We start from the raw sequence: 27,902 nt of genomic DNA on the forward strand, positions 1-27,902 counted from the left end.
TTTTATTAAGATATTAAAAGATAAAGGGAAAAATATGTTTGGATCTCTATAAAATTTTAAAAAATTATTAATTTCATCCTTATAAAATTTTCTGTATTAAGTTGATTGTTTCCATTGCTGTAAAAATGAAACATGCTAGCTCTCTTTGGTGTCTCTATTAGATTGTTCTCTATGTATCTAACAGATTTAATTATTTTATATCTTTATCTTATCAGAAAATACTAAAATTCAATGTTATTTCATCTTCCTCCCGAATCTCATTGGAAAGTGTGAGAATTGCCCATGAAGTAATGAAAAATTACAATTTTTGGGAATGTTTATCCGCCAAAAATTGTTTAATTTATTTTAGAGGATTTTAACCACCATGAATTATTTAATTCATTTATAATCAAATTACACGTATAATTTTATTAGTTATGTCAGATTACCATTTAACGATCTTATTACTAAGAACTCTGGTAAAAATATATTTTATTTTTATAAAAACCAAATTAATATAAAAAATTTGTAAAAATAAAATTAATACTTTCAAATTTTACATAAAATCTCAAACATATTTTTACTGGAAACAAATAAACAATAGCTTGGACTTCGATACCAAATATAGTTTGGGTGATGCTAGGTGCACCAGCATTATTGCTTGTGCACCCAGCAATTTTTGGTAATTCCAGAATTACCCCTACATCTTCTTCTTCCTTTATTAAGTTGGTTTTATTGTTTATGTCATTTGCGTGTGCTTCACTTTCTGCTCTGTTGGGTTTTCCCGTTGAGTGAGGTGCTGCTTGGGTGGAGGTGAAAGTGTTACCGGCCGGTGGTGATTGTTGCGGTGATTGGTTCGTTGTCGAAGGTACGCTGGTTGTTATTGCTGGTTTCCCGTTGAGTGAGTTGATCTGTATGTTGAATTTAAAGATACAGATTACATGATCCATATATTTTATACGAATCATGTTATCTGTATGTTTAATTTCAACATACGGATCAACTGATCCGTTGAACCATATGGATCAACTGATCTGTATGGCTTATACGGATCAACTGATTCGTATAAACCTTACGGATCAACTGATCCATATGGTTTATACAGATTTTTAAATTTGCATAAATTGTTTATAAGTGTATTTGAAATAATTCGTATGTAGATTGATATAGGATTTTTGGTTTTTAATATATATGGTTATGAATTGTAGTGTTTATAAAATGGTATGCAGTAAAAGATTACATTGAGTTTTGTATAATATTATATGTATAGTGCGGTTAAGTATTGTATGTTTGTGATGTGGACAAATATGTTGTGCAAGTTTCACATCGACAAGAATGTCAAGGTAAAATGTAAATCTCTAATTGATCAAAAAAATATTTGGGAGTATGTCATGGATGCTTGCAGAAGTTTGGTTGATTGTCCTTCGGAACATCAGTTCGATGATTGCCTTAAGAAGTTTGAAATTGATTATTCACCATGACCAATGTTTGTTGACTATGTTAACGAAACATGGATAATTCCCCACAAGGAAAAATTTGTTACAGCCTAGACGAAGAAGGTCATGCACTTAGGAAACACGACAACTAACATATGTGAAAATGTTAATCTTTTTGTGTTAGGGTTGATGAATTTATGGTTTTTAATTATTGTATTTGTTTAATGCTTTTTGTAAATTTAAAATGTATGGTTGAATCTGCTCATTGGACTTTAAAAAAATAGTATTACAGAATAGCCTTGGAGACCTATGTAGTGTTTGGGATGCCATGAACAACATGATCACGCTGCAATACACTGAAATTAAAGCATCCTTTGAAACAAGTACACATGTGGTTGGACATGTTTTTAAAGTTACCTTATACAAGAGGCTTCTTGACATGGTTTCAAGGTATGCTTCAAATCAAATTGCTGCTGAGTATGAACATGTACATTATTTTGGAAAGAATCCTTCTCATTGTGGGTGTGTGATAAGAACTATGCTCGATCTTTCTTGTGCATGTGGGCTATCTAAATATGTTATTGGTAGCATCCCACTAGATTCAATCCATATATTTTGGAGGAGACTAAGTTTTTCAGACCAAGGATTATTCAAAACTTAATTTTTCAAACAATACCTATTTTTTATTTTTTTATTTGAATTAAAAATGCTCATACGAATCATGTTGATCTGTACAAACACACCATACCAAAATTGAAAACGCAGCCATTAACGGAAACAAAAAGCTTACCTAGACAGTGGAATAGCAAAACGGAGATGCAGGTCCTCAATGCCAACAACGAACCTCCAAGGAAAGGAAATGATGCAGGGAGGAGAAGAAGCTCAAAAACGAAAGAAGCTCGAACACACGACCAAGTAAATGAAACGGCACAAGGAGGAGACCGTGTACGGAATGCATAAACAATTACTGGATGTACAACTTTCAACTTTTAAATGAAAGACATTTTCGCTCATTCACTTAAAATTCTGGCTGCACCTAGCATCACCCATATAGTTTGAATAACTAGGCGTGCGAAACGCCAATTTGCGTCCCTAAAGATGGCGGTTCCAAAGTTTCACTTTTCAAACTTCTAAGATGCAAAAGCAAAGTATAATTTTGTGTACTTGCTTATTCAACTGCCACCTACAATTTTCCACATATTAATCATTCGGGTAACGAGATTAAGATTTTAAAGACAATATTTCCTAGAAAGATATTTTAAGATTAATATTTGAATTTTTTTTTTGCACTCATATTTGATATTGTTTTTTTTATCTTTGGACTTAAAAAAATATTTTATGGAATGGTCTAAACAATATTATGTTTTTATATTAATTGTGACATTTTCTATTTAGTAATTTTTCTGTATTATGAGTATTTAAAAAATAATAAAATTATAAATAAAATTCATTAACTAAAAAGTGTGGTTCACATAAATATGTTTCTTAATAATTTAATTACTAATAAAAAATATAATTAGAATATAGTATTGAAATATCATGAACCAATAAAGTAATAAGTTATTGGTTCGAATGATATTAACATCGATTTCCTTAAATAAGATCATATGTTTGATTCTTATAGATGAAAAAAAATATAGATTTGATTCTTATAGATGAAAAAAAATATAGATAAAATAGAAGATAAAATAATTGGATTTTTGGATATAAATCATAATAAAACTCTCACACCAATATCATAGGAAAAAAAAGTTCAATGTTGATTCAGCGTGTCATAAACTATAGTGTAATAATCGAATTCCCCTATGTTATAAAAAAAAGAAAAATTAACACGAATTCTCAGTGATTAAGTCTATAACTTATTAATTACTACTTGTTTGCTATTAGTAAGTAATTTCTAATAAAGTAATACTATTTTATTCCCCTCGGTTCTTCCGTAGATCATTAATGTCGGCTAAATTTCCATGCCTCTTACTGTATTTTATTGAGAAGTGCAACCAATTTTTATGGCTACACATCGTAAGCAGTTATTGGTGTCATGTTCACACATATTTTTTTGTTTATAGATTGGTCACGTAACCAAATCTAATCGTTGTTTATTTATGATATTTATTGAATTCTTTTATTCGTGGTGGATGCTATGCATATGTCCGTAATTTCAGAACAGAACTGCTCTGTCTGCTCATAAACGCGTTCAGTCATTGTCGAGTTCTTGTTATCGTACGTGAATGGGACAAAATTATTTTGTTTTCTTATTTATTTTGAATTTCAGAAGTGAAGTTTGCACTTCAGTTTTTTAAATTTGCATATTCATATTTGGTTACGGTCTTTTTTTTTTCCTTCTTTTCTTTGTATGTAGGATTATTAGCATAGGTTGTTTGAAGATTTTGGTGTAATGGGGTTTATTAAGCTGTTTTCTGTTACCTCTTTCCCTCTGATCAAAGTCTCATTGATTACTACACTTGCCTGTTTCTGGTATAAAATAAAATAAATGAAAGAAGAAGGAAAGTCTCGAATTACGTGCAGACATACATAGGTGCAGAGGACAACAGGGCTAGGCGCTTGGGCTCAGGTGAGGTGCGCAGTACAGGTGCAGGTGTCAGGGTGGGTTTCGCAAGGTGTGCTGGCGAAACAGGCTATGGGTTTCACCATTCCCACTGACGAAATAGCCTATGACTGTGCTGGTTTTCTTATTTAACGCGTCCTTGGTGATCTGCATGATGAAAAAATTTCCTCCTTCCTTGCTTGTTTCGCCAAAGGTTATAGCAAAATCGTTGAGGCTGTCTGAACCCTCTTCCTTCAAGTGGTGGTGGGTAAATACTTTTAAGGCTGTTATTTAAATTTATTTTGTATTAACACTTCTAGGGCTGTTGTTATTTAAATTTATTTTGTATTATTATTATGTATGATAGCTGAATACTCTTCATATTAGCCATGCAATTTGTATATGTACATGAAATAATGAAATGTGTTAACGGTTGATAATGTATATATACATAGAGAGAGAGGAAGTGTTGGTGCTATTACGCGTATGATGGTGGGGGAAAAGCTTGTGTCGGTGGCAAATCGCTTGTGGTGTTACATTGTGGTGGTTATTCTAGTCCAGTGATTTGATTGTGTCAAATTCTGGTACGTTAGTTAATATTTTTTGTGTTCTATTTGTAGTGTTCTTGATATTTAAATTATTTGTTTTAGGTTAATATTGTGTTAATTATTTGTGTCACATAGCTTATGTTAATTATTTGTGTTAATATTCTCGTAGCTTAGGTTAATTATTTGTGTTAATATTGTGTTAATATTACACATGTTAGGTTAATTATTTGTGTCAAATAGCTTCTAAGTTATTATTCAAATATATATATTTTGTTAATTTTGTACATATATTGTTTAAGTTTGTCTTTGCATATTAATTTGTGTTATTGAAAAATATATATTGTGTTATTTATTTAAATTTTTCTTTTTATTAGTATAATATATTTTGTTATTGAAACATATATATATATATATATATATATATATATATTCTGTTATTCAAATATATAAATTGAAATATATATTTTTTGTACAGGTTGTTATTTTTATTAGATAATTTATTTTGTTTGGTTGTTTGCATGTTTTTATTTTATTTTATTTTATATAATATATTTATGGTGTAATTAATAATTTTTAGATATATTTAATTTAATTTTTGTAACTGTACTTAATTTATAAAATATTTTGTCAGTTGTATTATAAAATTTTATAAGTGTACTTAATTTTGCAGTATAAATGACATCTTGTTCATGATCTTCGTCAAATATGCAAATTAAATCTGGTCCAGTTGATGGTGACGTGTTGTGTATGCAAGATAAGCATGTTTCACAGCATGAATGGGGAAGAAGATAGAAAATTACATATCAGAAATTTCAGACACGAAAGAAAGCAAAGGCAACACAGCTCAACACGAATGAGATATTTAAAGCACACCTATTTTGCCACTACCATTGGCGAAATATGCATGCATGCCTGTTTTGCCATCCCTGGTTGCAAAATTACTCTAAATGCCGCAACCTGCCCTAGCACCTACGACCCTCTGCACCTACATACGCCTGCACGTAATTTGCCAGTCAAACTGGCGAAAACCACTGCATGCCTATGTCGCAAACTCCAGTGGCGAAACCACTGGCTATTTCGCCAGTGGCAGTGGCAAAAAGCCACGTGTTGTACCCAGGGTCATATCGCTAGTGGTAGTGGCGATTTGCATGGCTGATCTACGTAAAAAAGAGACCCCCTTGATAAATACTTCTAAAACAGACATAGTTTGGGAAATAGTTTGTAAAACTAACCCATCTAAGTCAATTTGCCCAAACATTATCTTTAGAGAGAAAATGCAACAGGAAGAAGAATTTTATTGTGCTCATCTCCCAGTGTACAATAACCTAATTGATCCACTAAAAGCAAAATCATATAAGATAAAAATTTTACGTAACAAATTCTAAAACAAATATTTTGTTTTATAAAAAAATAATATAAGTAATATATTATTTCAAATTTTAAATTATAAAATAAATATTTACTAACATTCCCTCCACATAATTTAAAATTTTAAAACATTTTTTTTAATAAAAAAAATACAATTTGTATAGAAACATAAAAGAAAGAACATGTGATGTTGTATTTCAGTATAAGAAACTTTCCGGGTTTGAGTCTTATACCTTGTGCGCATGAACTTCCACCCAAGAAAAAATGTAAAAACTTAATTGTCTTGAACTATACCTTCTTTAACCAGACTTTAGTACACAATCCCTACAATATTGATGTTCATTTAGTTTCTAATAAGTGGTTACGCATCACACGACCTTGCACATGTATGATGTTTCGTGAGTGTCACTTATAGATTAACCCATATCTCACAATGGCAGCCCCAACACCACACTCACTAGGTAAATCCTCAAAGAGTGTTTTGTGACTCAATAATTGAAATTCAATTTCTTGATATGATTCTCAACTTTTGGAAACTTAAAAAGCCCTCTTGTAAGCCCAATCAATGAACCTACAAAACCCTTCAAATTGTATTTGATTCAATCCAGGTAGTGTAGACATTCACTCATTTCCATCCCTAAGCATTTTCAATTTCCCCGTGAATTTTTATCAAAAAATATTCCACTGATTTGCTGCCATTCTTCATCAAATCACATGAATCATTTAGCAATATTGGAATTTTTGTTCTTTATACTAAATTACATGAAATTTTAACTATTCCCATGCATGAAATACCTATTATGAAAAGAGGAATAAATTTTACTTTGGTGTACTTTAGTCAACAAACAATTTCGTTGTTGCCCGTTGAACTCCATTCATGAGATCACCAATCACACGGACACAGGTGTCCATTGTTATGATTAAATAATGAGCTTTAGTCTCATTTCCCTCGACAACTTAGGTACTTGTTGGCACGTCAACCCTTTTGTAAGTGAATATGCAATATTGTTTTCTGACCTAACAAAGTCAAGAGAAATAACATCATAAGAAATCAAATTTTTAATAAACTTGTGTCTCACTCTTACGTTTCTTCTTTTTTAATTAAAATTTTTGCTATAACATTAGATATAGCAACTTGACTATCACAATGCATTGAAATTGGAGGTATAGGATTATTCAACAATGAAAAATCACATAGCAAATTTTTAAGAAACTCAACCTCACTAGTAGCAGTATCTAAAGCAATAATTTTTGCTTCCATGGTAGAATGTGAAATAATAGTTTGTTTTTGCTTCCATGATAGAATGTGAAATAATAGTTTGTTTAGCAGATTTTCATGATATTGCACCACCAACTAAAGTAAAGACATAACCACTTGTCGATTTTGTTTCATTAGAATCAGAGATCCAATTTGCATCACTAAACCTCTCAACTATAGTAGGAAAATATGTATAACAAATGTCATAATTAATGGTTCCTTTTAAGTATCTATAAACCCTTTCTAATGCAGTCCAATGAGAATGATCAGGATTATTAGTATACCTTCCTAATCTACCAACTATATACACAATGTCAGACCTAGAGAAGTTTGTCAAATGCAACAAAGAACCAATAATTTGAGAATATTTATGAGAAAAAATTCCTTCACTCAAATTTCTCTTTAACTTAATGGATGAGTCATAAGGCATAGATACATATTTCACATCAAAATAATTGAACTTCTTCAATAAATTTTCAAGATAATGTGATTAGGTTAAAGCCATGTCATTATCTTTCTTTATAAGCTTAATACCCAAAATCACATATACAAGACCGAGGTCCTTCATATCAAAATTACTAGACAAGAAAGACTTCACATCATTTATGAAATACATATTACTACCAAATATCAATATGTCATCCACATACAAACATAAAATGACATATCCACTATCATCAAATATCACATACACACATTTATCATAATTATTGATTTGAAAACCATATGAAAGGAAAACTTGATCAAACTTTTCATGTCATTGCTTTGGAGCTTGTTTCAAATCATATAAAGATTTAACAAGTTTGCAAACTTTCTTTTCTTTACCCGGCTCTACAAAACCTTTAGGTTAGCCTATATAAATTTCTTCTTCAAAATCACCATTCAAAAAAAGTTTTTACATCCATTTGATAAATTTTCAAATTAAAAACACAAGCAAGTGCAATTAAAACTCTAATAGTAGTAACTTTAGAAACAGAAAAATATGTATCAAAAAAATCTACACCTTTTACTTTTTTACAACCAATCACAACAAGTCTTGCCTTAAATTTTTCTATAGATCTATCAGTTCTTAGTTTCTTTTGGAAAACCCACTTACAACCTATACTTTTACAACCAAGGGGGAGATCCGTTAGAAACCAAGTTTTATTAGTATTAAGAGAACTCATTTCATCATTAATAGCTTCTTTCCAAAAAGGTGCATCAATAGACCTCATGGCCTCATCGTAAGTTTTAGGATCATCTTCAAGTAGAAAAGAACAAAATTCAGAACCAAAATCCTTAGCTTTATTATATCTTTTACTCTTCCTAGGTTGAAAAACAACTTCCTTATTAGCATTATTACAAGATGGTAAATTAGAACAACAAGTATCATAAATAGGTTTAGACAATTTATTTTTCAAAGAAAGCGACATCTTTAGATTTCATAATAGTAATATTAGAAATTTCGGACACTTCAGTATTAACAACCAAGAATCTATTACCAGTACTATGCAAATAATATCCAACAAAAAACACAATCAATAGTTTTTGGTCAATTTTTTCTTTTCTTATTAATATGGATGTTAACATTTGCAAGACATCCCCACACTTTAAGATATTTTAGATTTGATTCTCTTTTTCTCCATAACTCATAAGGGGCTTTTCCAAAATTTTTACAAGGAACCCTATTAAGAATATGACACGCAGAATATAAAGCTTCACCCCACATATTTTTAAGCAAACCAGAACTTACAAGCATAACATTCACCATATCAAGCAAGGTACGATTCTTTCTTTCTGCAATACCATTAGATTGAGAAGCATACAAAGATGTCACTTCATGAATAATACAATGCATTTCACAAAAATTATTCATATATAAAAATATGTATTATCCCCCTCTACCAAAACAAAGAATTTTAATTTTTCTTTCTAATTAATTTTCTACTTCTATTTTATATACTTTGAACTTATTAAACAACTCACTTTTGTGATTAACTAAATACACATAGCAATATTTGGAGAAATCATCAATGAAAGTAATAAAGTATCTCTTACTACCACGTGTTAACACATCATTATTATCACATACATCACTATGAACTAATTCAAGTAAGTTAGTTTCTCTTTCAATACATGTAGTAAAACCCTTTCTAGGTTGCTTTGCTTGAATACATGTTTTACGTTTTTGTTTTAAATCAATACAAGCTTTAGGAATAAGATTAAGAGAATCATTCTTTTGATATAATTCAAAATCCACATGTTCAAGCCTATCATGTCACATATCAGAACATTCAACGTTTGCAACAAAAGAAGAAATGCTAGATATTTTATTAATAGAAATAAGCATAATAATTAACCTAAACATCCCATCACGAATATAGCCTTTACCAATAAAAACACTGTGTCTAGCAATAACAACTCTATTTGACTCAAAAACAACCTTGTACCCTTGTTGGACTAACAAAGAAGTAATTAGAAATGTGATAGACTCTATCTAAAATAGGAAAATTCCCTAAAGATAGCTCTAGCTTCACTTGACCTTCTCTTAACACATGTGTCATACTCCCATTCCCCATGCTCACAATATGTGTGCTTGATTCATGATATAAAGAAAACAATTTTTTATCATCACACACATGAACATTAGCCCCGGAGTCCATAATCCAATCATTTGATTTTAAAACACAATTTAACTCAGGGCTAGTAACATGGTACCTGTTTGGTGGGGAATCAGAGGCAACACCAATGGTAACAACATTAGCCTGAGGTTTAGGGAAAGACGTGGGTTGGTGATGGTGTTGAAAACAATTCTAGGCCAAATGATTAGCTCGACCACAAACAAAGCAGAAAACTTCATTCCCCAAATTCTTATCCTTAGGCTTATTGTTGTTATTAAAAACATTGTTCTTATTTTTAGAAAAAGAAGGCTTTCTACCAAACTTATTTTTGTTAAACCCATGCTTCTTGAAGGACTTAGAGAAAAACTTACTAGAGCTCTCAACAAGATAGGCCTTAGAATGAGAAATCAGATTTTTGCAAATATTTTTGAGAAAAATGATGTTTATCCTCAATGGAGAGGCAAACAAGAAAATCATCAAAGGTAAAACCTTCATGTTTATGTTTGAGACTTTGAGCAAAATCAATCCATGAAGAAGTCAATTTTGAAATCATGAAAGCCACAAGCATAATGTTAGGTAAAACAATTACCTTCAATTTCATGTCATAAACAATGTTTTCAAATTCATGGATTTGATTTGAAATAGATTTTTCATCAACCATTTGAAATTCAATCATTTTTTCACAAGAGTATTGATTTAAACCTTTTTCAACAGATTCATATTTCAATTCAAGTGTTTCCCATAACTCAATAGAAGTTTTAGTATGACAAAAAATCTTATATATGTTATCAGACAAAGCACTTAAAATGTGCCCTTGACATAAAATATCTTTATCAAATAAATTATGCTTAGTGGTAGAAGATTTGGTCACATCAGTTTGAACTATATCACTAGAGGAAGTTCTGTAATACCTCATTTTTGTAAAATAAATAAAAAGAGTTTTATTTAAAAATTAATAGAGTTTTTAGAAATTAAATAAATTCGAGAAAAAAGTTTTTGTTAATTAAAATAAAAGTTTTATAGTATTAGAAAATAAATAGAATAAAATAATATTTTAGAAAATAAAGGGTTGTTTTAATTAGTCATTTATTTAATGAAATAGTAAAATAAAGTTCATTTTTATAAAATAATAAAATAAAGAAAAATAGAATAAATAATAGGTTCAGAGTACCCTAGCTAGAAATAAAAACATATTAGGTCAGTTTTTAGATTTACAATATATTTTTATGCTTTTGCTTCCTCTCAAATTCATTCTCCCTTCTTTCTCTACCAAAACCTTCTCTTTTTCCCACATACACCCAAATCCGTCCCAGTAAAACTACAATCTCAGACTTGGTAACCGTTGGATCATCTTGAAATTTAGACACCACTTTTGGAACTCAATTTCGCATATTCCCACCGTTTGGATTCATGAAATAATATCTATAGAGGAAGCAATTTTCCTCTCATAGAGACAGTAAAATTAAGGCTTTAATCCTTTCTCTTTCTTTCTAATGCTTGGAAAGCCTAACAGACCAACAAGAGAAATAACTTGAGGAATCTTAAGGAACTGCTAGAGACACCACTATCATTTTCAGGCTACATTCGTAAGCCCGCTTAAAGGTAAGGGATGAGTTTATTACAATTGGGGTTAGAGTGAACATGTGTAGGGATCTTTAGAGAATTAAATTGGGATTAATTTTAGGGTGTTTTATACGTTTTAATTTTTCCTGTACAATGATAACTACGAATTTTTCATGTTTGATGGGTCAATTGATGCCCTGATGCGAATTGGATGGTTTAATTTTGTGTTTGACTTTGAATATTATAAACCTAGAAATTTGGGAATTCTTGATTCTTGCATGTTTTCTTGAAAATTGATTGAGATGTTTTGTTCCTCATGATGTGATCACATGTTCTATGTTATTAACCGATTGAAATTGAATGATTATATGCCTTTAATGTTGGAAGAATGTTATTGTATGATGTGTTGGAAGAATGCTATTGTATGATGTGTGTGTGTGTGTGTGTGTGTGTGTGTGTGTGTGTGTGTGTGTGTGTGTGTGTGTGATATGTGAGAAGTGATAATGTGTTAGTGAGAAGGTGTGATGAGACATGTGTTGTGAACAAGTGTGGGATTAATACATTCCTCAATGTGATTATACATGTTACTGTGAAGTGTAAAGTGATAACATTGAGTTGTTAGCTATGAACTGTAGAATCACACAATTGTTATTGTTCCATCATCTTTTTCCATAGACTTCGACGAGTTAAAATGATTTTGAAAATAATTGAGTAGTTGTGTGTATTGCATAATTCATAGGTAAAGTCTATCGTTGTGCCATGTATATATTAATATTGTATGATGTCTATATGATTCATGAGGTGTGATAACATGTTGCTTTGAGATTATAATGTTTTGATTAAGATTGAGTGTATGTGATAAGTTGAGTATGTGCTAAATTGTGAAATCACATGTGAATTGAGATGTTATGTACATTGAGTTGTGAGTTATGAATCGTACAATCAAATAACTATAAGACCCTTTAAGGGTGACGAGTTAATGTGTGGTGAGTATTATGATGGGGTCCACTATGGGAACCCAACAAGTTGAATCAATTTGAAGCGTGATGAGTTAAAATTATTTTAAGAATAATTGATAAGTCGTGTGTTTTGTATGGTTCATAGATAGAGCTGTCTCCTAAAATGTTTTCTAGGATGGACTTGAATTGGGAGGGAAAGGCCCTGATAGACTCTTCGGAGTCTATGAAAAAAAATGATGGAACTCAATAAACCAAGAGGGGGGTGAATTGGTTTTCAAAACAAAATATACTTTTTAAGAAATAGAGTTACAGAAAAAACTTTTGTATGGATAACAAATATGAATCGAACATAATCAAATACTTAATTAATCCTTCCTTAAACATGATTATCCATTAACATCCTTTCTTTCACAATCATAAAACCTTGATGATGCAATCCTACACCGCAAGGGAATTGGATAGAAGACTCCAAGAAGATTGGGCCAGAGATGCAAGAGAAGGCCTTAGGGTTCTCATGAGCCTTAGGGTAGATTTCGGGCCCATAGGCTAAGTATGAGGTCACTTATCTTTGTACATATTAGATAAAGGTTTCATTATTTTTGGGCCTTATATTTAGGGCTCCATAATATAGGTAAGGTACCCTAGAAATGTAGGATTTTTCAGCCCTTGTATTTTAGGGCACCTAGACTAGTTTTTGTATTAGGGGTAGTTTTGTAATTTCACATGCATTAAGTGAATATTTGGTGTGTGTGGTTATAAATAAATTTAATTGAATTGGGAGAAGCCCTATCCAATTAAATTTTAGAGGGGGAGGTGAGCATTTGCTTGCTACACCCCATTGCCACATCATATAGTCACACTTTGTTCATGTCTTTCATGCTTTACATGCCTCATGACACCTTAACACACTTAGTGGAGAATCTTGGACTTGATCTTGGATTAGTGGGCTGAACCATAGCTAAAATTCACTAATTATAATTATTGAAATTTTGGCTCCACAAATTCAATTTCAAATTCAAGTGATATTTGAATAGAAATTCAAATTTCCCTCCAATTTTGTGTGACACTTAGGCTATAAATAGAGGCCATGTGTGTTCATTTTTTTCAACTTTGATCATTTGAAAATTAAACTTCAGAGCTCTTTTAGAGCACAAAATTTCGTGCTCTTCTCTTCCTCTCCCTTCATTCATCTCCTTCTTCCTCCAAGCACTTATCCATTCCACTGCCATTCATCTTCCAAGAAGCAAAGGAATCCGTTGATGAAGAAGATCACAGGCCTACAAGCTCCAATGGAGCTTACATCACTTGAATCTTTAAAACCTTTATTAATACTCAATTGACTTTGATTAAACCTTGAATGAGAGAAAAAGATTAGAACAAGAGAAGAAAGACACAATCTTTTATACTGGTTCACTCTCTATTTCTAGAGAAGTTAATCCAGTAATCTAATCCATAACCTAAATTATATTTCCACTATGCATCAAGAATCCTTACAAGCAATCACAACCAATCTACAATTCTCACCCCGAAAAAAGAGACTAAGGTACTCAACACTAGGGTTCTTTGGGAATATAAGCCTAAGAGAACCTTACTTTTAGCCCAAACTAGAAAACCTTATTCTTGCATGTTGTAAGCAATTCATGCACAAACAAAAAGACCATGTAAAAACCATACACAAGAAAAAACAAGTAGGAGAGATACAACCTGACCAATCTTTTCACAAAAACCTTACTGGATTGAGAAAGTGATCTTCTTCTACTCAAAAGACACAACTCACTTCTAAGAAAAGATCTTCAAAACCAAACGATTAAGAAGTTGTGAGTTACTATAAAACTCTTTTCTTCTCTTCTCTTAATCACTAATAACAACACAAAATCTTGCTCATTCTGAGACTAAGATGTTATTTTTGAGATGTATTGAGTATTCTCTAATGATCTCTTGATATTTTGATATGCATAGATGTGAACACAAGTTGTTTATATATAGAGAAAACAATTATAACCACTTGTAATCGATTAAATCTACAAGGTAATCGATTAATTCAACGAAGTAATCGATTAGATTATCTAAGTAATCAATTAAAGTGTTCATCCAACATTTGGAAAATAACTCAAGAACAATGTAATTGATTAGATGCTCTAGGTAATCAATTAAAGTGTTCTTTGTTCACCTCTGAACACTCAAATGAGAGAAAAGTAATCGATTAATGCACCTGGTAATAAATTAAAGCAGAGACTCCTAAAAAATTAGTCATTGTCTTAAACAACATTGTAATCAATTAAAATACTACCATAATCAATTAAACCGATACGAGCCTTAACTCTTTAAGCTTCAGACAACTTGTTGTAATCGATTACAACAACTCTGTAATCGATGAAAACAAAGAATTATTGCCTCTGAAGAAATTTTTCTAACTTAGAAACTTTTCTTCACACTAACCATGATGATGCATGATGCAAAACAAATATCAAATTTACTAAGATGCAACAACCAATACAAACGCCACTCAAGGGAGTTGGGTATGTAAAAGCCAAAACTTCTTCAAGCTTTTCCTTTAGCTTCAAGCTTTAGCCTTAGGTTGTTCAAAAATCATGTTTCTCATGTTGCTCCTCCTATCTCTAACAGTCTAGGTCTTGAGGGTAAATACACCTGGTTTGAGTGCTTCGTTAAGCCTGTGCCAATCCCACATGGTTGGAGCATTTTCGCAAAACAATGTGACCTTGGCTGATCTTCCTATGATTTTACCTAGTGAAAGTGACATGACTTACCAGTGTGTGGTCTGTTTTATCATGTACTCCTAGGTGCTCGACGAGATTTTTCACTAACATAGTACCACATTGCATATTGGATTGAGTCTTAGTGTATCTATTGCATAACGTATGTGTAATGATCATTGTGACTTACTACATGATGGTGAGTAATGAATTGTGTGAGTGTGAGATGTTGTGTTGTACTTGAGATTTGTTATTCTGAACACGTAATTAATGTTAAGGTGTGAAATGTGCTTTTGTGATTAAATCATTGGGACAAGTGAGTAACACAACGAGTGGTAAAATGATGAGAATTATGCTAAGTTGAGCTTATTATACTTATAATATATATGTGTGTGTCTCTGTTTATCTCTACCTCTTTAGGAATGTGATAACTCATTCCCCATGTCTTGTTTGTGTTTGGATCTTGTGATGATCATAAACCTTGTGTTTGTGGGAGTAGACGGCTAGGTGGATTGTTTTAAGGAATCTTATGCTGAAGGACGTTGGGACACATTGCTCAAGAGGATGTGATATTGGGGCATAATTTTCTACATTATTTGCATAATATTTTGAACATGTTATTTTATGTTGTTCCACTGCTTAACTTGTTTTCATTTTGAAGAAAAAAAAAGTTTGATGGCCTTGTTTTGGGCCGAAGATGTTTTTATACCCTTATTTGATAAGTTTTTAATTTGATGATTAATGTGAATGCAAATCTTTTACTTGCGTGATCTCTTTTATGCTTAGAAAATAAAATCTCTTTTATGTAATTCCGCATTTCCATGTATTTTATTATATAAATATGTATATCGAGTAGAAGGTGATGTGTTCCTCACTAGGAGTAGATCACTTGATACATGTCAAAGAGTTTGGATGACGCCACTTCCAGAGAGGGAAAATAAGTCAGGATAGACACCACAAGGATTACCTTGATAAGTATGAGATTGGTTCAGTGAGCAACCCGGAGAGAAGTTCTCACAAAATTTTATCAAATGCCAAAAGTCCTTCTATTGAAAATGAAATCAATACATATAGTGTATCTGAACAAAAAAAAAAAAGAAATAGAGATGGGCCTCCAAATTAGTTTTGACCAAAATGACAACGAAAAAAAAGAAATATAAAAAAGAACATATTTGGCATGAGCCTTCAAATTAGTCTGGACCTTCAACAACAATTAATATTCTTAGTAGTGCCTCTGCCTCTAGACCTTCATCCTTCTCCACTTGGGCCTTGTTAAGTATGTCTGCTACCATTTGTTGGAGGGTATCCACTGGCTATTTGGTCCTACTCCTTGTCATAGGTCCCTGTATTTGGGCAATTTTAGGATTCTCATCATTCCCTCCTTCTTGGAAAGCATTTTCCCTCAAATGTTCAGAATCATCACTTGCAACAAATGGAGTCAAGTCAGCAACATTAAATGAAGAACTTACTCCGTACTCACATGGAATATCGATCCTGTAAGCATTGTCATTGATCCTTTCTATTACTTGAAAAGGTCCGTCTCCTCTAGGTTATGTGGAAGCAATGCCTTCCAAGATTATTTTGATGATGCCAAAGAATCAAGAGTCAAGAAAGTTTCAAGAATCAAGATCAAGATTCAAGATTCAAGAATCAAGAGAAGACTCAATCAAGATAAGTATTAAAAGAGTTTTTCAAAATATTGAATAACAGAATTTTGTTCAAGAGAATTTTTTTAAATAAAAATCTTTTACCAAGAGTTTTACTCTCTGGTAATCGATTACCAGAAGGCAGTAATTGATTACCAATACCCAACATTCTTTTTAAACTGATTTACAAAGCTGTAATCGATTACCATAATCATGTAATTGATTACCAATGTTTTAAAACGTTAGATTTCAAATTTCAAGAGTCACAACTTGTGATAAAACATTTTCAAATCATTTCAAACTTGTGTAATCGATTACACAATACTTGTAATCGATTACCAGTGTTTCTAAACATTTTGATTTTCAAATTTAAACATGAAGAGTCACATCTGTTGATGTGTAATCAATTACACTATAATGGTAATCGATTATCAGTGACTTATTTTGAAAAATAAATTACCAAAAGTCCCAATTCTTAAAGTGACTTGTTTCTAAAGATTTTTTCAAAAGTCACAACCTTTAAGTGGCTAGTTTTCAAAAGAGTCACAACTTTTAAAGTGACTAGTTTTCAAAAGAGTCACAACTTTTAAAAAGTGACTAGTTTTGAAGAAATTGCCAAGAGTCACAACTTTTAACTTGTTTTTTCAATAGCCATCAAATGGCTATAAATATGTGACAATGGCACAAATTTTATAGTGAGAACTAACAGATTTCTTTCATTCATTTCTCTTCATCTTTCTAAATGTTTTTATTCAATACTTTCTCTTTCAAGAGAAGTTCATTGACCAAAAACTTGTGCTATTCTTCTTCTTCATTCCTTCTCTCTTGTCAAAAGATTCAAAGGACTAGCCGCCTGAGAATTCTTTTGTTTCTTCATTCTACCTCTTGCCAAAAGATTCAAAGGATTAACCGCCTGAGAATTCTTTTGATTCTTTCTCTTCCCTTTAAAAAAATATTTCAAAGGACTAACCGCCTGAGATATCTTTTGTTTCCCCTTACAAAGATTCAAGGGACTAACCGCCTAAGAATTCTTTGTCTTAACACATTGAAGGGTACATCCTTTGTGGTACAAGTAGATGGCACATCTACTTGGGTTGTAATACTGAGAACAAGAGAGGGTACATCTCTTGTGGATCAATTCAAGTGGAGGGTACATCCACTTGGTTGTTCAAAGAGAACAAGGGAGTGTACATCCCTTGTGGATCTTTGCTTGTAAAATTTTTTACATGGTTATTGGAAATCTCAAGAACCGGTAGTTGCTTGGGGACTGGACGTAGGCACGGGTTGTGGCCGAACCAGTATAAATCTTGTGTTTGTCTTCTTCTTCCCTACACTCTTTATCTTTCCGCTGTGTACTTTTATTTCCACTTTACTTTTTTCTAAGTTATTGTTTTTGTTCTTTACTTCCTCATAACTTAGTAGTAAAACCTAATTGAATCTTGTAACATTAATAAAGATAATTTTTTAATTTGTCAAGACACGTTCATAATTAATTCAACCCCCCTTTCTTAATTATTCTGAGGCCACTCGATCCAACAGGTTGAAGTTTGGACATCCTTTGTTTAGGGAACCTCTCATTTCTTAAATGTACCCAAACCCAATCACCTGGTTCAAGTACCACTTTCTTCCTATTCTTGTTGGCTTGCTTGGCATAGCTTTCATTCTTCTTTGCAATTTGAGCCTTCACTTGCTCATGCAATCTTTTCACATGCTCAACTTAGCTTGTGCATGTGGTAGAAAAAAGAAGCTTTAATCCAATCCTACCCCATAGTGTTCTCTAAAAGTGACTAAGGAACTTGGTATCTCGGTCTGAAATGATGCTTCTTGGTAGTCCGTGGAGACGCACCACTTCCTTGAAAAAAAATCAGCAACATCAATCTCTTGGGGATTGCTTTTGTAAGATGGCATGTTGGAAATAAAGCTCCTAGAATGAGGTCAATTTAATGTTCTATGCCTCTTGAAGGTGGCAGTCCATGAGGAATCTCCTTGGGAAAGACATCTTTAAATTCCTACAATAAGGGTTCAACACTAGGAGAAGCAGAAATAGTTAACTCATTAGAATTATCAGCAAAAATTCTACTATCTTTGCAGTACTGTAGATAGAGCAGCTCACGAGCAAGTAACACTTCCCTCACTTCACTCGCCTTTGCTAACAATTAAATTTTCTCTCATGTGTATCACTCTTTCCCTCACGTGTATCACTCTTCTTTTTCCTATTCTTCTTTGGTGTTTCACTCTTTTCTTTCTCTTGTTCTCTCTTTTCTCTCATTCTGATTTGGTCATCACACACTTCTCTAGGGGATAGAGGTTTAAGAATAATTTTCTGGTCATGGTGCTGGAAAGAAATCTTGTTGGTGAAGCCATCATGCACTGCTTTGGTAGCATACTGCCATGGTCTTCCTAACAGTATATGAGTTGCCTCCATTGGAACCACATCACACAACACCCTATCATTGTATCTTCCAATGGTGAGACACACCTCAACCTGCTGAGTCACTTTTACCTCTTCTTCTTCACTAAGCCACTGAAGTCTATATGGCCTAAGATGGGGCTTAGTATCCAAATTCAGTTTGGACACTAACCTGGAACTTGCAACACTGGTACGAATTCCTCCATCAACAATTAAAGAGCAAAGCTTACCATTAATTGTACATCTGGTGTGGAAAATATTTTCTCTTTGGGTGTCGTCCTGTGGCTGCATCTGACTTCCCAAGAGCCTTCTCACCATTAGCATATCACCTTGCATAGCTTCCTCCTCAAGCTCTTCTTCCACCTCTTCTTCTTCACTGATTTCAACATGGTCCTCCTGGCTGGGCAGTAAGAAGCAATATGTCCTCTGCCTAAGCATTTGAAGCATTTTATGTTTCTGGTACCGGTGTTGGATGATGAAGTAAAATTATGCTTGGTTCCAGCACTGGGCGCTACTAACTTTCCATGTGGAAACTGTGTTGATGGGCTGAAAGAGTTGTCTCCCTCCTTCTTGTTAAACAAATGGTCTCAGTTATCTTAAGAAGGGGGGTTGAATTAAGATACAAAGACTATTCCCCAATTAAAATTTCACTCTCTCTTTTTGGTTTAACAATGCACCCTTAACATGAATTACTCAAAAGAAAATTCAAAATAAACTGCTTTAAAGCAAAAGATAAATAACAATATATAAAAGAAGTTTAAGGGAAGAGAGAAATGCAAACTTGATTTATACTGGTTCGGCCACTTCCCATTCCTACGTCCAGTCCTCAAGCAACCCACTTGAGATTTTCCACTCTTTTTGTAAAACTTCTTTTACAAAGTCTGAACCACACAGGGACAACCCTTCCCTTGTGTTCAGGAATCCTTTACAACAAGAGACTCTCGGTCTCTTAATCCCTTTTCAGAAGTAAGAAGAAGAGAAGAAGAAATCTCTCTTGAAAGAGAAAGATATTACAATTGAAGATCAATCAAGATTCCTTATTGAATATAAAAGTGTTTGACCAAAGAATCCTTTTTGAGAGGATAAGACATTTCAGTTCAGAAAAAATTTCTTAATCTTTTGAGAGGATAAGACTTTTTGGATAATAAAAACTCTCAAGAATTTTCGTATCCCAAGTCACTTATATATAGGCCTTTGATGGCCATTCAAAAACATTTGAAAATATGTGACTGTTGGGAGTTATATTCGAAAATCTTCACTGGTAATCGATTATAATAATGGTATAATCGATTACACAGTTACTTCTGAAGAGTTATGACTCTTCTCATTTGAAATTTAAATATTTAAACACTGGTAATCGATTAACAACTTTGAAATTTAAATTTAAATTTCTTATGGCTGTTTTAAAACGTTCCAAACCTCTGGTAATCGATTACAAGTCATGTGTAATCGATTACATGCTTTCTAAAATATTTAAAACCTTGTAAAAACTTTTCAAAAAGCATATTGGCCACTGGTAATCGATTACATCCTCTGGTAATCGATTACCAGAGAGTAAATCTCAATTTAAAATGATTTAGATAAAATTCTTTGGCCAAACCTTTTGCTTTTTCAATTTGAAAACTTCTTCCTAAGATTTTAGAGATCAACTTGATCATATATCTTGATTTTCTTGGATTCTTGGATTCTTGTCTTGAATAAAACTTGAGAAGCACTTGATTCTTTGGCATCATCAAAACATCAAAATATCTTGCTTCTACACTTCTTGGATCTGTTGGTCTAGTTCTGGTTGAAGGTGTTGGATGAGTTCCTTCTTGCTGCGCTTTTTTTCCTCTTCAACTGTTGTTCATCCCGAACTGTCTTACGCAACAAGTCATCCAATTCCATGTACTCTTGTAATTCAACAACATCTTTAATGTCAGGATTTAGGCCACTTAGAAAATGAGCTATTGTGTCCTCAGTTTCCTCTTCAATGTTTGCCCTCACTCGTGCCATCTCCATCTCTTTGTAGTACTCCTCCATAGTCAGACTTCCCTGGGACAACCTCTGGAGTTTTTGTCGCATGGTTTTGTTGTAGCTAGTTGGAACATACCTCTTTCGCATAAACCTTCTCATCTCAGTCCATGTATCTATCTCTTGCCCTTCCTCTCTCAGTATCTCTCTTTGATTTTTATTCCACCAAACAAGGGCATAGTCTGAAAATTCAACTATTGCTAACTTCACCTTCTGCTCTTCAGTATAATCATTGCAGGAGAATACATGCTCAATCTTCATCTCCCAGTCAAGGTAGGTGTCTGGGTTACTCCTGCATTTGAAATGATGTACATTGAGTTTTATTCCCTCAATTTTGTTCTGCCCCTCCATTCTGTTTTGCTTGGGTCCATCATTTCCCCCTCTATTATCACCATAATGTCTTCTAGCATTCTAATTTAGTTGGTTCTTCAATACTTCAATTAGTCCATAGAGCTCTTCATTTCTATGGTTTAGCAAACGTTGCATCTGTGTAGTCATCACGTCCAGTAACAAACGTTGAGATCCGTCCAGTTGATGATATTCACCACCACCGTCACCAGCTCCAGCCATAATTAAGGAATAGAAAATTTTGCAGTAATTTAAGCAAAGGTTACAGGACCTCACCACACTCTACTCACGTGTTTCTCTCTTTGATGGTAGTTCACTCGTGTTTGATGCTCTCAATATAGGTTTTTGTGTGATGTTTTTTTCACTCTTTCCTTTTACCACCCACTCCCTCTTAAGTTCCTGGATGAATCAAATTGGACGCACAAAGGTAATAGACAGGAAAGACAACTTAATTATGGAATAGCAGATTGGATAACAAACTTAGATAACAAACTAACAAATTGAATAAAAAAATAATAGACTCAATAACATATAGAAGAAACAAAGAGTCAACGAAACTACTGTTCTTCAATCAATCAATCCCACTGGTTCAAATTCTATAGGCAATTCGTCCAATAGACAAATAGCCAAATAGATTCAAGAGCCTACTAAACCCTAAACCCCTAAATTCTTCCAATAAGCCAAATTGTCTCCAAATAGGATTTGTAACAGAATTTTGAAATAGAATTTGAAACAGAATTCAAATAGAATTTTTGACACAGAATCTGGAAGAAACAAGAACAAGAACGAAAACAAGAACACAAAAAGAACGGAAACAAGAATGCAACAAGACGCGAACAAGAATGCAAATAACAAAACAAAACACAAACCTGAGACAAATTACAAAGAGAAAAAAAATTGGATAGGATAGAACCTGTAACAAGAGTCGAAGCTCTGATACTAGATTATGTGATACTTACTCGGAGCGGATCGCTTAATACAATTCACAGAGTTTGGATGACGCCACTTCCAGAGAGGGAAGATAAGTCAGGATAGACGCCACAAGGATTACCTTGAGAAGTCCGAGATTGATTTAGCGAGGAACCCAGAGAGAAATTCTCACAAAATTTTATCAAATGCCAAAAGTTCTTCTATCAAAAACGAAATTGATACATATAGTGTATCTGAACAAAAAAAATAGAAATAGACATGGACCTTCAAATCAATTTGGGCCAAAATGACAACGAAAAAAATAGAAATATAAAAAAGAACATATTTGGCCTGGGCCTTCAAATTAGTCTGGGCCTTCAGCAACAATTAACATTCGGGTGATGCTAGGTGCACCCAGTATTATTGTTGGTGCACCCAACACTTAAGGGAAAAAGACTGATATACCTCTAACATATTTTTAAAAATATTAGTGCACCCAAAACTTTTTCTTCCTTCCGCGCCTCATTTCTTCCGTTTCTTCTTCCTTCTGCAACTGCCCTTCGTCTTCTTTTGTGCGTTCTTCGGCTGCCGGCAGCATGGTTCTTGCTGCGCGTTCTTCTTCAACATTGTCAGTGGCGTGGTAGTGGTGGTCTTCACCTTGACTTTGCGCGTTCTTTTTCTGTTGGTGTTGCATTTTTGAAATTTTCTATAAGCTTACGGATCAAGTTGATCCGTAAGGCTTTTACGAATCAAGTAAAAGCCTTACGGATCAACTTGATCCATAAGCCTTTTACGAATCAAGTAAAAGCCTTACAGATCAACTTGATCCGTAAGGCTTTTATGGATCAAGTTGATTCGTATGCTTAATATCAACATACGGATCAACTTGATCCGTATCAACCTTGCGGATCAACTCGATCCGTACGAAAGAAGCATTGCGCTTATGTTTTTGCACAAAAAAATAGCTTTTAAAAGAAGACAACGGAGGGCAGTTTTGGCATTTTCAAAAAATGTTGGGTGCACCAGCAATAATGCTGGGTGCACCTAGCATCACCCTTAACATTCTTAGTAGTGTATCTACCTCTAGGCCTTCATCCTTCTTCACTTGGGCCTTGTTAAGTATGTTTGCTATCATTGGTTGGAGGGTATCCACTGACTGTTTGGTCCTACTCCTGGTCATAGGTCCCTATATTTGGGCAGTTTTAGGATTCTCATCGTCACAAGTTGAAGTTTTTATTTCTCTTTTAAAAACCACAGAGTATAAATTCAATTCAGTAAGCCAAAATTTCATTTGTTGGTGCCAACAAAAAAAGCTTTCACTTGTAAATTTTTCATGCTTTCTAAAAAGGAACGTAATCATATCCATGATAGATATTTTGACAAAACAAAATGTTACAGCAGACAAGACTACGAAGAAAGTAGAATTTTTCCCTCAAACTATTAGAAAATAAAATAAAATAAATAAATAAATGAGAAGAAAATGTAAAACCTCATACTAAATAAAAGAACAACAATAACAATACAACTTCAGAATATGACAAAACATGGGTTAACAATACAATATAACATACAATAAACACAAAGGAAAATAATTTTAAATAGCTTGGGCTGAAACGCTCAAACACTATCCTTAGAGAAAAATCGGTCTCACTGCACTGGTAGAAAAATCTAATTACGCTCCTCTCTTAATATACAACATCCCATTAGTTTCAATCGTGTGCAGTGAAAAAATTCCTGAACTTTCTAAACAACAGTGCTCTTTCTCTCAAAAAAAGTAATTTTTGATAGGAACATGAAGAGAAAAAATTTAGAGAAAAATGCAAAATTATTTTTCTAATTGTATCTACTAGTCAAAGAATGAGAAAGATATAGACATAGACCCTTGTGTAGCAAAAAAACTTAAAATAAAACTATCACAACTAGTGAACGTTGGAAACCAACATTCAAAAAAAAAAAAAAACAAACAAACAAGCATAACAAATTAAATTGACCCATAAAAACAAAATCCTAAAAAATAAGAACTCTAGTTACATGTACCAGATTCTAAAATAAATATTTTATTTTATAAAAATAAAATTAATATAAGTAATATATTTTTATAAATTTTAAATTATATAACAAATATTTACTAACAGTTTCTTGCATTGGATAACATATCAATCTTGGGATAAGATGCAAGGAAGAAAGTGAATCAGGTAATACTTGAAAATCTATGCTGATAAAAAGAAATACTTGAAAATCTATTTTCTTTTATTTTCTTTCTCTTTTTCCTTGTGCAGCTTACTGAATACGGTGCTCTTTCTTTGGCAGCTTGTGTTTTATGTGTTTAATCCATCATTGGTGGATAGCAATCTGGCCAAAACGATTACTTTTGAGAGTGTTGTTAAGTTATAGTATTGTTTGTATGATGTAATCTTGTGTGCATCTTCTAATTTGAGGATTGGTTTCTATGTGCAATTACTCAGCTTTTTGTGACATTTTTTTTCTTCTCATTTTTAGGTGATTCATGCCGGTGAATATTCTTGGCACATTTATATTAGGCTCGGCCTTGGGATGGATTTTGATTAAAATGACAAAGCCTCCTAAACGCATGGAAGGTCTAATCTTGGGTTGCTGTTCTGCTAGTATGAACTCTGCCAAAATAATTGAATGCAGGAAACAACACATGTAATCTGCATAGCCTAGTAAACACAGACTTTGAATTCATTTCTTTAATAGTACATTTGAGAAATCTTAACTCTTTGGACTTATAATCTCTCTCCACCCGCTGGATGGTGCGACAAAGAAAGAGAAAGACACAGACCAAGGTGGGACCTGTTTGCGTTTCTCTTACTGCACAAAGTGGAGAGAGGAACCACGTCCAATCTTAAGTCATTAAGATAAAAATGCTTCTTCATAGTTTCTCTATCTTACTCTTGAAGCTCATTTGTATATACGAATAAAGTTACCCGAGACTGAAAAATCAAACTTGTCACCCTTCATATTTCTATTGATTCTGTATTTTTGTCCTCTGTCCTAGTCTAGGCTGTCTCTCAACAATTCTGAAGATTTTAAATATAAAAAAGAAAGTAATTATCCTAAATGATGTTAATGTTATATAGGAGTTCCTTGTACAAGAGGTTCGTGCCACCTAATTTGTAATTAATGATAATCTAGCGATGTCAAAATAGATGGAATGGAAAAATTTTGATTTGGATTATAGTGGATCGGATGAAAAGAGCCCATTAATCCATTAAAAATTCATTTAAAAAATCTGATTCATCCATTAATTTGATAAAAATCCATCCAAATCATATGCTTGTTGTACCCACAAAAGTTCTACTTAGACTGAGAATACATCTTTGCAATTTGTTATTTTTATCAGAGCATCAAATTTTTGCATCATTAGTTGATTGATGCAATTTATTGTTGAGCTCATTTTTTAGATTGATATGAACAGGAAATTTAGGGAGCCTGACTATGATCATTATTCCCGCTATATGTAAACAGAAAGGCAGTCCTTTTGGAGAACCTGGTCTCTGCAATCAAATATGGTATGGCTTATGCTGCAGTTTCTACGGCGGTATGCAACATGTTAATTTTGAAGTTTCAAGTGCTGAAATAGTGTGAACTTACACAAGAAAACAAGTTAATTTTCATGGTACCCTCGGAAATTTAAGGATTTTGGTATTATTATTGGGAAACTCGCTTCATTCAATTATTGACCCGAAAAATAGTTTTACCATAACACTTAGATTTCTCTAGGTACCGTAACAACTCTCTAAACTTAATTGGCTATAATTGATTCTAAGCTTATTTTTTAGATTGGAGTAGTTTTTCTATGGTCATATGTTTACAACATAATGCGGATTTCCTCAAGTAGAATTCAAAAAGACAATACAAGCAAAGACAGCAACATGTTGAAGGCTTCAGCAGACATATCAGAGTCACACCCACACAATTTTTCAGAAACACTTTATCCTACAAAAGACACCATGGATGATGCATATACCATACTGCTACCTGAAACAAATTCAGAGGAAAAAGTGAGGCTTGCTACAAACTTCCCTTATAAAAGTTTCTATTATTTACTGATTATAATTTATGAATAGTTTTCCTTTCAGCCTTGTTTAAGAAGCATTTGCATTTTAAACAGTCAAGAGTTTATATACAATGCTTAAGAGAAATATTAAAAACACACTCTTTGTAACTGTGTTATCATCATATTTATTATTAGATAAGTTCCATGTGAGTACAATCGAAGAATCTAGGCCCACTCTCAAGTTAGTAGGGCCCACATAAAATTTACTTGATAATAAAGTGTGTATTGGAAACCATATATATGAATATATTACTAGCACTCTTGTAATGGACTTATTTTTAGAAATTTTCATTTTAATTAAGATCTTTCTCATTCCACAGTGAATTGTTATAAGCATAACCAGTTTAGGTAGTATAAATGAGTTCAAATTGAATCTTGACAACAGAATTAGCACTTCAAGTCTCTTTAGAAACATAATAACATGTAACTTAGGAATATTATAACCAGTTTAGGTAGTATAAACTATTTGTCATTTGAATTCGTCTACAATCTGCCTCTATAGGCTATAAGCAACAGAGTTTACCGAATATACTGCAATAACATGATGCATATCACTGAGTACACAAGAATGTTCATTTTGTAAGCTTCTGTTTTTTTTTCTTTTCATCTGTCTTATGGCCCAAATGTAGTCATAATCATGTGTTGGTGTTTTTTTTTTCAGGTTTCATTCCCAAGTAAAATAAAGCACTGCTTGAGGATGATCTCAAGAAACTTAAATTTCAAATCCATGTTTGCGCCATCAACCCTCGGAGCAGTATGATATAGTGCTCATTTCCTAATTGGAAACAATTTGTTATCATCTTTTCCCTGTTTATCATTCACTTATTATATTTGGTTCTTACTTAGTAACATAGAATCCACTAGTCTTAGATAAGTTAGATCCATAGATACTTTTAATGGTACAGAGAATTCGTATGATGGATTTGGATTTTGGACATTTACTTTGCTAAAATTCACGAGGTTTCGTGCATTGCCACATTAGTAAACTACATTATTTCAGATCTTATTTATTTCAGCTTAAAACTGTTGCAAATACTCTCCACATAAATGTTTTTTTTTTTTTTTCTCACAGATTGCTGGCTTTATCATTGGTGTAGTCCCCCAAATACGTAATTTCATTATAGGCAATAATGTTCCACTTCATGTGGTCGAAGACTCAAGCTTCCATGTTGGGGTATGCATCCCATAACTTAACTATTCAAGATTTTTCAGTCACAAAAGATAGGAAACCAAAAAAAATTTGAACTCATTATAACTACAAATTGCTTATTGTTTAACATGATAGCTTTCCCACTTTTTGTTATCTAACAAATAAGAAACCTTCAAAGTTTGCTCACTGCTCAAAAGTTTCATGGGCTAATGTTTATATCAATCATGTGCACCATATCGGTTTGTGCACGTTCCAAAAGTTCAAACATCTTCAATTTGGTCGTTTTGGGCAGAGATTGATTTCTTTACTCAAAACTTTAATTTCTTTCATCAAGGGTTTAAAGAAAAAAGCAAAAAGAAAGAAAAGTAATTTAAC

The 27,902-nt window shown here is 32.8% G+C and overlaps 1 pseudogene; it reads left to right on the forward strand.

The window, feature by feature from the left end:
- Nucleotides 1-3,755: 3,755 nt before the first annotated feature.
- Nucleotides 3,756-27,430, forward strand: LOC114389162 (annotated as a pseudogene).
- Nucleotides 27,431-27,902: the final 472 nt, after the last annotated feature.

This window comes from Glycine soja, chromosome 16 (assembly GCF_004193775.1).
Source record: "Glycine soja cultivar W05 chromosome 16, ASM419377v2, whole genome shotgun sequence".
In the NCBI taxonomy this organism is placed as follows: domain Eukaryota; kingdom Viridiplantae; phylum Streptophyta; class Magnoliopsida; order Fabales; family Fabaceae; genus Glycine; species Glycine soja.